The sequence below is a fragment of the Haliotis asinina genome, chromosome 4 (genome assembly GCF_037392515.1).
Source record: "Haliotis asinina isolate JCU_RB_2024 chromosome 4, JCU_Hal_asi_v2, whole genome shotgun sequence".
Taxonomy (NCBI): domain Eukaryota; kingdom Metazoa; phylum Mollusca; class Gastropoda; order Lepetellida; family Haliotidae; genus Haliotis; species Haliotis asinina.
In genome coordinates, this window is record NC_090283.1 from 59197495 (window position 1) to 59211423 (window position 13929).

General features: G+C 39.1%; 1 pseudogene; it reads right to left on the reverse strand.

Moving 5' to 3' along the window:
* Positions 1–6594: 6594 nt before the first annotated feature.
* Positions 6595–13723, reverse strand: LOC137281049 (zinc finger MYM-type protein 2-like; annotated as a pseudogene).
* Between the last annotated feature and the right edge of the window lie 206 nt (positions 13724–13929).

Genomic DNA, 13929 nt, shown 5'->3' on the forward strand with positions numbered 1-13929 from the left:
TATGCTTGTCGCAAGAGGCAACTAACACGATTGGGTGGTCAGGCTCGCTGACTTGGTTTGCAGCTGCAGGTGTCACCGTATCCCAGTTGCGAAGATCGATACTTAGATCGATCACTGGATTGTCTGGTCCAGCCTCGAATATTTACAGGCCGCCCCTATATAGCTGGAATATTGCGGCGTAATACTAAACTCATCCACTCACTCAGTGACTGTTTGCTGCTTGCTGTCCCATCGCATTGGGAAATCCCCTCTATGTAATCTCTTCCGTGCCATTATAGTTTGTCCGTTGTTTACTCGACACTCAGCAAGTTTCCACCTCTATGGCGGTGCTCCTTAAGCAAGTTTGTATCAGACAATCCAATGACCAACATTATGAGCATCGACCCAGACTGCTTCAATGTGATTTGAAAACTGTGTGCAGTGTAATGCGGCCTGAAGCTCGTTGGTCAGCGCCGTACCCAAGTCAGCATCCGAGAACGCACGACCTGTTTGTCGCCTTCATGACGAACATTGGCTGCTAAATTCTTTCCCTTGTCTTCACAGGCCGATAGTGATATTACTAAATCTAGTCAACTTGGGTTAAATGTACAGTTTGAGCGAGTCTGTGAATTTGTTGTTAATTAAACTAACTAAATAACATGGAATAAAAACTAGCTGATAAAGAGACTTCGTTCATTTTCAGAAACTGCAGCAATCTAAACTTGTCATTTATTATAGACTATGGGCTTATGGGCTTTCGTGAATATATTTGTTTGAGGACGTGTCCCCTACATTCATCAATTGCTTCGAACTGTCCAAGTTCTATAACCTGGCTAAGGCCACCTCAACATAGGACTTCTCGTCCGCCCTGGGTAGGTGAGACTGTGCTGCACGAAATTCACGTGACTGAAATTGACACGACACACCGGGACAGACAGCATTGGAGAGATAAAAGCTTTAAATTGTATGCTGGCGTGTTCTGAGTAGAACGCATCCTGCCGCAGAAACGGATGGGGTACAGTTGCATACATTGTGATCTCCCCATTATATACTCTGGCAATCACTTGGAGGATTATCAAACTTTCGAATCCTCACTGGTTTATACCCCTGTAAATTGCCCATATATTCTTGTTGAGTTTTAAATAAGTAAGGCAGAATGAAATATTTAAACATGGCCTCAACAAAATCTGCTCAGATCCTGCCAAGCTTTGGAGCTAAGTAATCTAATAAAGCTATACAAGCCGCGGTAAACAATAGTCGAATTGTCTGTAAATAATCGACCAGACAATCCAGTGTTCAACAGCATGAGCATCGATCTACGCAATTGGGATACGATAGCATGTGTTAACCAAGTCAGCGAGCCTGACCACCCTATAAAATATAAACACTTTTATCGTTTGCATCTATATATTTCAAGACTATGTTTTGAACAAGTTAGTGAATGACTGAACATTTCAAGTCATGTTTCAGAATATGAAACCTATAGACTAATAAGACACAGAATCTTTAACGATGTGAAAAAAGACAGTAAAATAACTAGAATATCACAACTTTAGACACGTTAAAACCTGCAACCAACGATACTGAAATAATAACGTCATATTCTACATGCAGGTTCATTGGGCTTGGGCAGGTTCATTTATTATCCCGCACTTGATCCACATTGACCCCAAGATGGAATAAGCAAGCCGATATGGCCACTGTGTGAGTAAGCTATTTCTGTTATGTGTGAGTGAGTTTAGATTTACGCCGCACTCACCAATATTCCAGCTATATGGCGGCGGTCTGTAAATAATCGAATCTGGACCAGACAATCCAGTGATCAACAACATGAACATCGATCTGCGCAATTGGGAACCTATGACATCTGTCAACCAAGTCAGCGAGCCTGACCAGCCTATCCCGTTAGTCGCCTCTTATGACAAGCATAGTCGCCTTTTGTGGCAAACATGGGTTGCTGAAGGCCTATTCTACCCCGGGACCTTCACGAATCCAGTGATCAAAGCTTTTCTTCGTCACGCCGAAGAAGCGTGTCCGATTCCCCAGTATTGGTACAGTATGTCAAATCAGTTTGGGTGTCCCCCACAGTAACATTGCTTGAATATTGCTACGATGAATAATAAGCGTTAAGCGTGGTAGTACCACAATGTAGTTGTAAGTGTGGTTAAACGGGAATCGTCATAGGACGTGTCTATTGCTACAATGATGGGATGTGTCTAACTTTACATAACCTTTACCTTTATCACGAAAAGGGACTCGAATGAGTGAGTTTGGTTTTATACTGCTTTTAGCAATATTCCAGCAATATCACGTGAACGCCATAAATGGCTAGACACATTGTACCCACGAGGAACTCGTGTCCTCAGCGTAATGAGCGAACGCTTTAACCACTAAGCTATCACACAGGCCCGTGAACAGTGAACGGACTTGCTGTGCATTATTTCTCTGTTTCAAATGCTGATATGTCTGTTCAGGATGTAAAGACAAGGTGGTTTATCCAACTGAGAATCATACAGATAAATATATTATGTAGGAAGAAGGATATGTGTTAAGTATGTATAGCATACAATGGTTCCTTTACACATATATACATATATATACCTGCTTTAATAATCTGATAGATATCTGCCTTTTCCTGGAATATCCATGTTGTTTATCTTTCATGATTGTTTGAATTCATTTGTGCCCAGCTCATGACTAAAAGAGTCCAGTATATAGTCCTCACAAAAGACAAGTATTTTGAGTGTAATATCTTTATCAGTTTCGGAATCAGGTTTTGCGGACATGTTCTGAAAGGAAAATATAACCTTTTGTGACTGTTAAATTGATTTATCTGATATTGATAACATCATCACCTCAGAAACAACCACCCTCAGAGACAACATGCAGCCTGTGTGGTTTGAATCTGCGGCCAGATAGGTTAAAGCCTACTGTTAAACCTGCCTGTAATCATTCCTCTGATACAACAAGCAGGTCCTCACTTCATTTTATGGATGATAATGCCCGGATGATGATGTCCGAGAAAGAGTTGTTAATGATGTTGTTTAAGATCAACAACATCAAACATATGGACTGGCCTGTAAGTCCACTTGATCTTAATCCCATTGATCACGCTTTGGGCCTTTTAGGAAGTCGTGTTTACGGTCTTCATGTTCACTCTCAGATTCTGGATGAACTTGAACAGGTTGTACAGAGAGAATGGTAGAACATCCCACGACAGCAAATTTAGTGATTCATTTGGTTAGTGCAAAGACGTGTAGAAGCTTGAATTCGTGCTCGTGATGGTCAGATTCGTTAAGCGGTCTTCACATGACAAAATGAAGTTTGACAACACATGTGTGAAGTGTGAACATTCCAGCAATTCGCCACCATCACCAGCTTCAGAGTTGTCAAACTGTTGTCGAGAAATAGGATCGATCTCTATTCTCACCAACTTTTCCATCAAACTTTAAATGTTGTGAAACTGGAGTTTGGCGTGTGAAGTATTGTGAAACTCGTGTGGTTCAGAAACGACCAATCGCAATCAACGAAATTGTCACGTAAAAGCGAGATTTTGAAAAATATCAACATCATATGTTGTCAATCTTGAGTTTACCGCTATACAGAACACTGTTCACTGTCCATAGCTGACTTGAACTTAATGTTAACATATTGATCCATCAATGCAGCACATTTTACACGACTGTTTCGCATGTACATGCTTTTGGTGATTTGAAAGTCTGTTATTGCTCAATACCATTTCATTTTGTTAGGCGTGTGTACATACGTTTCACCTTTCTGTTGTGTCATTCCATGATTTGCAATTTCAATAAATGAAAATATCATGGGACTAAACACTTGTGTTACTCAACATTTTGTGAGAAGTATAAAAGTTTAGACCTAAAACTTTGCAAGTCCTACTCCATATCAACCAAGTCAGCAAGTCTGACCACCTGACTAATTGTCAATGTTCATCCCCAGCATTCCAACCCTCACAATGAACCAAGACACATTGTATACGTCAGGACTGTGATAGGGAGACTGGAGCGTCACCTTCACAATGAAGCAAGACACATTGTATGTGTCAGGACTGTGATAGGTAGACTGGAGCGTCACCTTCACAATGAAGCAAGACACATTGTATGTGTCAGGACTGTGATAGGGAGACTAGAGCGTCACTTTCACAATGAAGCAAAAACACATTGTATACATCAGGACTGCGATAGGGAGACTAGAACGTTACCTTCACAATGAAGCAAGACACATTGTATACGTCAGGACTGTGATAGGGAGACTAGAGTGTCACCTTCAGAATGAAGCAAGACACATTGTATATGCCAGGACTGTGATAGGGAGACTAGAGCGTCACCTTCACAATGAAGCAAGACACATTGTATGTGTCAGGACTGTGATAGGGAGACTAGAGCGTCGCCTTCACAATGAAGCAAGACACATTGTATACGTCAGGACTGCGAAAAGGAGACTGGAGTGTCAGAACCAAGACACATTGTATACGTCAGGACTGTGATAGGGAGAGTAGAGCGGCACCTTCAGAATGAAGCAAGACACATTGTATACGTCAGGACTGCGATAGGGAGACTGGAGCTTCAAAGACCTAGAGCCGCGTTGATTAAAACTGTGCTGTGTGGAGGTAGATTCGACAGAGTCTATGAATCTTACATGTATATAGACAACGTGTCTTAATGTGATCACGTAATGTTCCCCCAAATGATATCAGTGATGTTGGTATGTTCCCCAGATGTGTATCAGAGGTGATGTCAAGTCCCCATAGATGATATCAGTAGTGATGTTACGGTCCCTCAGATGATATCAGTGGTGACGCTATGGTCCCTCAGTAGTGACGTTACGTCTTCTAGATGATATCAGTGGTGACGTTATTTCCCTTAGATGAGATCAGTGGTGACGTTATGGTCCCTCAGATGATATCAGTAGTGATGTTATGTCCCTCAGATATCATTATTGACCTTATGTCCCTCAGAAGATATCAGTGGCGACGTTATGGTCCCTCGTATGATATCAGTAGTGACGTTCTGTTCCCTTAGCTAACAGTGGTGGTATTATGTCCCTTGATGAAATAATGTTCCTTTATACAATATCAGCGATGGGGCTATGTTCCCTCTGTGATATAACTGAGGACTTTATGTCCACGTAGATGATATCAACAATAATGCTATGTTCCCTTAGATGATACCACTGGTGACTTTCTGTTCCCTAAGACGATATGAGTGGTGACATTATGTTCCCTAAGGTGATACGAGTGGTGACGTTATGTTCCCTAAGACGACATGAGAGGTGACGTTATGTTCCCTAAGACGATATGAGTGGTGACGTTATGTTCCCTAAGACGATATGAGTGGTGACGTTATGTTCCCTAAGACGATATGAGTGGTGACGTTATGTTCCCTGAGATGACAACAGTGGTGACGTTATGTTCCCTAAGACGACATGAGAGGTGACGTTATGTTCCCTAAGACGATATGAGTGGTGACGTTATGTTCCCTAAGACGACATGAGTGGTGACGTTATGTTCCCTAAGACGACATGAGTGGTGACGTTATGTTCCCTAAGACGATATGAGTGGTGACGTTATGTTCCCTAAGACGATATGAGTGGTGACGTTATGTTCCTTAAGATGACATGAGTGGTGACGTTTTGTTCCCTAAGATGACATGAGTGGTGACGTTATGTTCCCTAAGATGACACGAGTGGCGACGTTATGTTCCCTAAGATGACAAGAGTGGTGACGTTATGTTCCCTAAGATGATATGAGTGGTGACGTTATGCTCAATAAGGTGATATGAGCGGTGACGTTATGTTCCCGTAGATGACATGATTGGTGACGTTATGTTCCCTAAGATGACATGAGTTGTGACGTTATGTTCCCTAAGATGACATGAGTGGTGACGTTATGTTCCCTAAGATGACGAGTGGTGACGTTATGTTCCCTAAGATGATATTAGTGGTGACGTTATGTTCCCTTAGATGTCATGATTGGTGACGTTATGTTCCCTTAGATGTCATGATTGGTGACGTTTTGTTCCCTAAGATGATATGAGTGGTGACGTTATGTTCTCATATAAACCTCAGGTGCCTTATTAGTGTCGTTTCACAGGTTATTCTTTTGTCGGGTAAACCTCCTTTCAGGGCCATTTACAATATCCCAGGGACATTCTATAGAATATCCCTGGGATGTTTAGAATACTATTTGGCCCTGAAAGAAGATTTTCACGAGATAATGTTTTCGTTCAGATTCTTACAGAAAAAAGTCAAGCAGAGTCAGTGAGTGGTGACATTATGTTCCCTAAGGTGATACGAGTGGTGACGTTATGTTCCCTAAGACGACATGAGAGGTGACGTTATGTTCCCTAAGACGATATGAGTGGTGACGTTATGTTCCCTAAGACGATATGAGTGGTGACGTTATGTTCCTTAAGATGACATGAGTGGTGACGTTTTGTTCCCTTAGATGACATGAGTGGTGACGTTATGTTCCCTAAGATATAGAATATATAGATATATTCTATAGAATATCCCTGGGATGTTTAGAATACTATTTGGCCCTGAAAGAAGATTTTCACGAGATAATGTTTTCGTTCAGATTCTTACAGAAAAAAGTCAAGCAGAGTCAGTGATTTTATATCTTGAAACTACATTTCCCGAGATGTTGAAATTGAACACGACTGTCCGTTTAGATTCCCTGGAAACAACGTCACTTCCGGCATTGACATTCAGGTCTTTGTCTGGAGATACCGTACATGTAGCATTGATACCCTTCTGGCGTTTTGGCGCTGACGTAAGGATGTCGGACAAGGCAGATTTTTTATGATCAGAAGTCCGTTTGTATGAACGAACAGCTTCACTCTTGTGACCTAGAAAGAAAAGGGCAGAAGCAAAAATAAAGTGTTCGTAAGATCACATATCTCAAAGCACATGAAGTAGCTTTGTCTTAGTAAAAGGTTGTGAAATAATGGCGACTGATCTTAGAAATTAGATTATTTCAAACGTAGTTAATCTTGAGTGCTATTTACATTGGCTACAATGTGTGTTACGTGAATGAGATAATTGTTATAACGTAAACATTAAAATACTGTCTAGCAATGTCGAAAGTATTCTTACCGGCCATTTCACAAATCATTTGCTCGTCGACGTCGGCCTGATAACGCCTTGTGGCAGCTGAAGCTCTCAATGAATGATTTGTTACCCTGTAAATCACCTTCTTGACAAAGCCGTTTGACTGTAGATTGGAGGGTATTGTGGCCAACCGGGGTTTTCAGAAACCAACTTCCATCCTTGGGGCTGGCACGAAGAGTGAAGTAGAAATAATCGGTCGTTTTGCCATCCACACTGTATTAAAAAACCCAAAGAATGATTTCTGAAATACTTTTTCCACTTAATTGAAAGAAAATCTTAATATTTTCATCTTACAGATGTTAAATTTGTTATTTTTTTATTTTCTTTATTGGTTTTAAATTTTGATTGATTGATGGAAAATATACCAACCACAATGATCTGTACTTCTGGAAAATACTGACGTAACATCGGTCCTTGTTATGTCAATGTTTTCCTATGCCCGCACTTTCTTCGGAGCTTGTTTCCTCTGCTTCAACCCGCCAAGGTTTGCTTTTGACACATCTTCGGTGTACAGAAGGACATTTAGGCCGTTGCCATCCGTATGAGATCCCGGTATTTGTGGTTTGGCAAACATCCTCAAGGTCCTATGTTCCTTAACCCCACGAAGAGCTAAGTGCAATCCTACAAAAAGACCAAAATAACTACATTATATATAACTACATATATCTGAGCATTTTTTCTTTAGCCAAATAATAGAAAAGCTTACGATAACTATAATCAATATGTACATGAATAGAGTATTTAGTAAGACTAACCTGTAAGATACAGCACTGTATCTAGAAGTTTTCTGGGGGTGTCGTCTCCCAGCGCTCCACACTGCCAAAGCTGCTCTTCCTCAGTGAGAGATATCGTTTCTGTTGGCTTCCGGCCTCCGGCTCCTAGACCCTCAGCAGAACGTTCGCGCATAAGTGCGTCCAGACATCGACGGCTGTCTTCAAACCCCTTATCTTCAAACATGTTCACTGTGCATCCCTTGCTCTGATGGCGCTTTGTAACGAGGTGTATATACCATACAATGTATGAGATGGATACAACCCTCCGTCTTGTTTCCAGACTTCGAACAAGAAAAATTCAGGGCGAGATTAAGGTTCTCAGCAAATCAAAATTGTATTTTATGGCTCCCTGACGTCTTTCCTCCTGCCATCAAGTAAACACAGCAACAGCCCAATCATTCTTGTATTTTGTAGACTTAGGAACACAAATTTCAAGTTCTTTATCAATGGCGTTATTATCAAGGGGTTCGCCGAATCTAAACTCAAACTCACGATCAGTGTCACTGCTTTCGTTATCCATTTCACGCGTTTGCGTTATGAAAATGTCATCACCTTCTTCTCGCTCCATATTCTTCGAAGTAACAGTAGCGACTGACGACGAGCCAGCGCGCAGACACGTGTAGTCGCGACAGTTGCCACGTGCAGATCGTGCTGTTTACACCTGGCGGGTGAGTGGCTGTGTTTGGGCGATAGTTTTTAGTGTAGACGGTTACTCGCTTATCGTCCATCTCTGTTCGTCATAATAAACATCGATTTTGATATATCGCCTTTTCCTTTGGTTTATATGACAGATATAACACGATCCCGAGGTTTTGGTTGGACATGTAAGCATTCGGGGTCGGGAGGCATTTGAAAGCATTTTGCGGGCATTATGAAGTTACAGTGGCCCGCTCATTTCCGATGACATGCGGTCGTTGTAATGATAATTCTGTTCATTTTAGCTATTAAAGTAAGACCTACACGTCGCTGAATGTTGATTATAACATTTTCGCAAAACTGTAGTTGATTATCTAATAGACAAATCACACACAGGTTTTATGCAAAATAGTGTTATTCATGAGAATGTTAGGTATTTGGTCGATCTCTTAGAAGTTTACGAAGATAAAGCAAATCTGTTATTTTTAGATTTTGACAAAAGATTTGATTCTGTAAGACATGAGTTTACTGAGACAGCATAACAAAAGTAAGGTATTCCAGATTGAAAATTAATGATATATATGATAAAAGTCTGTCTCAATGAGACATTTTCTTGTGTCACTAATAATAAGCGATCTTCAAACTATTGCTGCATTTCTAGGGGTGTAAAGCAAGGGTGTCAGATGAGTCCGTTATTTTTCTCTTATGCTCAGAGATGATACAGAGTAAGTTAAAATAGTTTAAAGACAATAAACAGTCTCAAGATCAATAATGTAATTATGAAATGATATATTTTCCTGACGAGTCGGCACCTATACATAAAAATATAACATCGGTATGCAATCCTAAAAGTTTTATTACTACCAAACTAAATTTACAGGATTAAAAATCAATGTGAATAAATAGGCCGAAGATGAAGATAGAAGTAAAAGATTCTACCGAGATTGAAGGGCTTAGGAAGGTTGAAAAATTTAAATAGTTAGGAAGAGTCTTTAACAAGCATGGCATAATAGAATACGAGAGTAACATAAGTTCAAAAGTGGATAAACTATTCAAACGCCTTGCCATTGACAACTGGAGACCGCGAAACTTAACTATTTATGGACGGACGCTAAATCAGATGGAATCTCCAGGCCTATTTACCCATTGAGTTCTTTAATCATCCCTCAAGAGCGCTTGAAAAAAATTCACAGATGTTTATTTAAGTTAATATAGAACAGATCATCAGAAAAAAGGTTTCAAGAAAACAGATGTTAAAAGATAAGAATGAATGATGTACAAACTCTTTAGACTTATTATTAATGGATAAATCACTTAAACGTGTATGGATTCCTGGAATATTTTAAGAAAGGTAGCCTGTGGAACTGTATTATTCGCTGCAAGTTTTACTACAATGCTATCTTAATTTGAAAACATTAAAGTACAGATTGCCCCACACTTCATGAGAAGGTTTTAGAGTATTGGCAAGAGGCGTTTTCCAAAGAAAAGGAGGGTGTATATAATGCTGTTATATGGAATAACAAAACATTTTATGTGATGATGAAAAGTCTCATGAATATTGAATAAAAAAATGCAGGAATATTTTTTTTACTTCTAAAAGAGATAATAAAAAATCATAAATGCTATTAAGAGATTTGAAGGGGATGCTGTTTACAACAATAATTCCCCCCAACATTCGCCACCAGAGTACCCCAGCATTCCAGTACCCTAAAAATCTAAATTTTGGTACAAATTATTGCAACAAAAATCACTTGAGACATCTCCTGAAGTTGAAAAAGACAATTGGAGACCTATTATGAGTTTACCTTCAGAAAATAAATCAAAACGACTCCATTTGATCAAACAGCTAGAAGTAACAAATCGTAGTTCTTATAAATATAAAATGATAGTGACACTTTTGACTTTACGCTATAGTAAAAAAAGCTTGTTTTAATGTATGTATAAATCTCTCTCTCTGTCTGTCTGTCTGCGTGTGTGTGTGTGTCTATAGATATTATATATATTAAGATTTGACAATCTTTTGTACCATGTGATGTTTACTTATATAAACTTCACATTAAGAATACAGCTGAGTGCAAGAACTGTGATTTCACTGATACTGTTAGTCAATACATGTTGTATTCTTCTATATATCGATAAGTAGATAGATAGATAGATAGATAGAATGTATGTATGTAATGTATGCATGTGTGTATGTGTGTATGTATGTGTGTATGTATGTATGTATGTATGTATGTATGTGTGTGTGTGTGTGTATGTATGTATGTATGTATGTATGTATGTATGTATGTGTGTGTGTGTGTATGTATGTATGTATGTATGTATGTATGTATGCATGTGTGTATGTATGTATGTATGTATGTATGTATGTATGTATGTGTGTGTGTGTGTGTGTATGTATGTATGTATGTATGTATGTGTGTATGTATGTATGTATGTATGTATGTATGTATGCATGTGTGTATGTATGTATGTATGTGTGTGTGTGTGTGTGTGTGTGTGTGTGTGTGTGTATGTATGTATGTATGTCTGTATGTATGCATGCATGCATGCTTATTCAAACACTTTCAGGGAGATGTCGTCAGTGAAAGAGTCCAGTATTTCATTAATTACATACATTTTGTGTTTACTCTCTAGTTAGGCCACAAGTGTATCCTGAGGCAAAACAACTGAACAGAAATCAACCCTCATCTCACTCACTCACTTACTCACTCAGGCGTTGATGTCAGAAAGTGTGTGATTCTTTTCATGTATACTCCAGCTCTTTAATGAAACCGCATCAAATTTCGATGTGCAAAATTAATTTCTGCCTAACAGAACTTATCTGGGAAATAATACGAGTAGTATCCTGAATCGACCTAAATGGGTGTTTAATCATGTATGCAAGAGCTCCTTTGGAGCTCCTTAAGAAAGGTAGACAGACAGTTTATTTGTCCCACTTAAATAAAATATACACCTCCAGAAAACTTCTTCTATAAGATCAGCATATTAAATGTAGTTTTCCGCATTCTCTTCGTCACCAACACACAGACAAGTCCTGGCTGACCTGACAGGTAGTAAAAATATATTCATTTTCTTTGAGGGAATGTTGCTATGTCATGTTATGCTGCTTGCGCGAATGACGGGTGCTACGAGTCGAGAGCGTCAAACCTGTGCAAACACCGGGTGTCAACATTAGTTTGTTTTTTGGCTGGTTTTTTTTTTTTGGTGATCCATTCAGAAAACTGTAAGAAATAGTTATCCTGGCACTAAGTTCAATTATTTTCGTAATATTCTACCCTCATTTTGAGTTTGAAAACCCTAACAGCTACGAATTTCGATTATGGCGGTGATTGTGGGAAGAAACTTTTGGTCCTTGTATGTTGTTATGTCGCTTGTGCGAATGGCAGGTGCTGCCAGTGGAGAACGATATGTCTTTGTATTTAGAGTGAGTGAGTGAGTTGAGTGTTAGAAGATCTGCCATAACAGCAACATGTAATGTAGTTGTGATGATGTGGTGCACAATATTCAGTATATGGGGACTAATATTGCAGTTTCATTTGAACAGGTTAATGAACAGTGATTCAATTCAAACGTATAAGTAAAAATGATGATATCAGTGAAGATGATTTACACATTTTATCAAATGTATATGTACACATATTTAAAGGAATTACTTTGTTCACTGAATTTGTTTGAGTCGTTTGATACACAAAATATTTATGTATATTGATAGGCCAGGGGCACGTTTGTCTGAAACGTTTTATGATATCATTGTTTTCGATAACACAACCAGTTCATAGTCGATTAAAATATTCTGATGACAACACATCAAACTCTAACAATATTTGTACGAAATTTGTCATAAAATAGCTAAAACATGTCAAGTCTTAATTTGGACAAAATTACATTTAAACTGTAATAGATGGATAAAAAAGCTATCATTTTGTGCCTTTCATTGCATGCTTATGAAGAGAAGTAGCTAGATAATCATAGAAGATTTTTATCCTAAAAAAATATCCGGGTGTTGTGAAATATTACTTTTCATTTACATTAAATTGATGCCAAACAGGTGCGCGTGTTGCTCACAGTAAGATACGCAGTCAAACCGCACAATTTATATGCATAAATTTAGAAGCGGAGACACTTTATACACTTAATTGATCTCAAGTGGAGTGTGTAATAATAAGCAAACTAGTGTCGTCTTTTTCCGACGTCAAAAAATTACAAAACATGTCATAAAGTCAACTAAAATGTTGCATCATTTTCTGTATATAATTTCATCACATTTGAAAATGGGGCTGCTACTGCATCGGATCTGGAAACTAACTTATGTATCGGATAGAGCCATCCAAATCGCTATTACCTGCTTCCTAATGTAGCACATTGGCATCCTTTTTCAAAAATTGTAAAAATTCCAACAGGTATCCGTTCCCATTGTATTGGAATAGTTTGGTTCACTCTGAACAAAACGTACGGAAAATCTTTTGTCCGTATCCACAACAAATTATCTCCATGTGATGTGAGTTACTTTGAACTAATGTTCGATGAAGCCTATTTTGAAAGGTCATATTATTTCACCATGGTTAAAGTTGGGTTTTCTCGGTTTTCTTTGACCTTCCATGATTACAGCTGAAACTGATGTTACATGCAGTTGTTTCACACCTTTTCCCGGTGGATTAAAAACTTTCGAAAATCTAAAAATAGTACAGTGCGCCTCGACGTAAATCCGTTAAGCTGCGCGTAGTAACGCCTTGGCTTAACTGACGTTGTGCATGACGTGTAAGAGCAGGACGCTGCTTAGCCCGACGTTGTGTGTTACGCCTGACGTTAGCTACGTCCGACATGTGCATACGGCCACGGGGGTTAAGTATGAAATTTGGCATCTTAGAAAAGAAACCCAATTCGCTCAATACATGAAGGCAAGTGCCCTCTTGCTTAACCCCCTGGACGCCGGGATTTTTTTCCTGGCGCACATTTTCATAAGGTTTGAAAAGTGAACGTTGTGCGACATTTGCGCTCGCGTGGTCCTGGATATGCGTAAGGATATAAAATTACACACAAAAGTAGAATATTTAATAAATGTCAAAAATCAATATTCTTCTATGACGTCAAACGTCGACAGAGAGGTCATGCACGTGTAAAGATGAGGGGGCACAACTCCGCTATGCTTTACATTAGTTCAATGTAACTCAGATGACATGGAGAGAATTTACTGTGGATATGGACAATATATTTTCGTTATGTTTTGTTCACAGTGTACCAAATTATTCCAATACAAATTTCCCCAGTTTGAGTGGATACCTTTTCGTAGTTTCACAATTTGTAAGAAAAGATGCCAATATCCTACATGAGAAAGCCGGTAGTAGCGATTTGGATGGACCTATCCGATACATAATTTAGTTCTTTGATTCCCATATTCTCCTGTGTG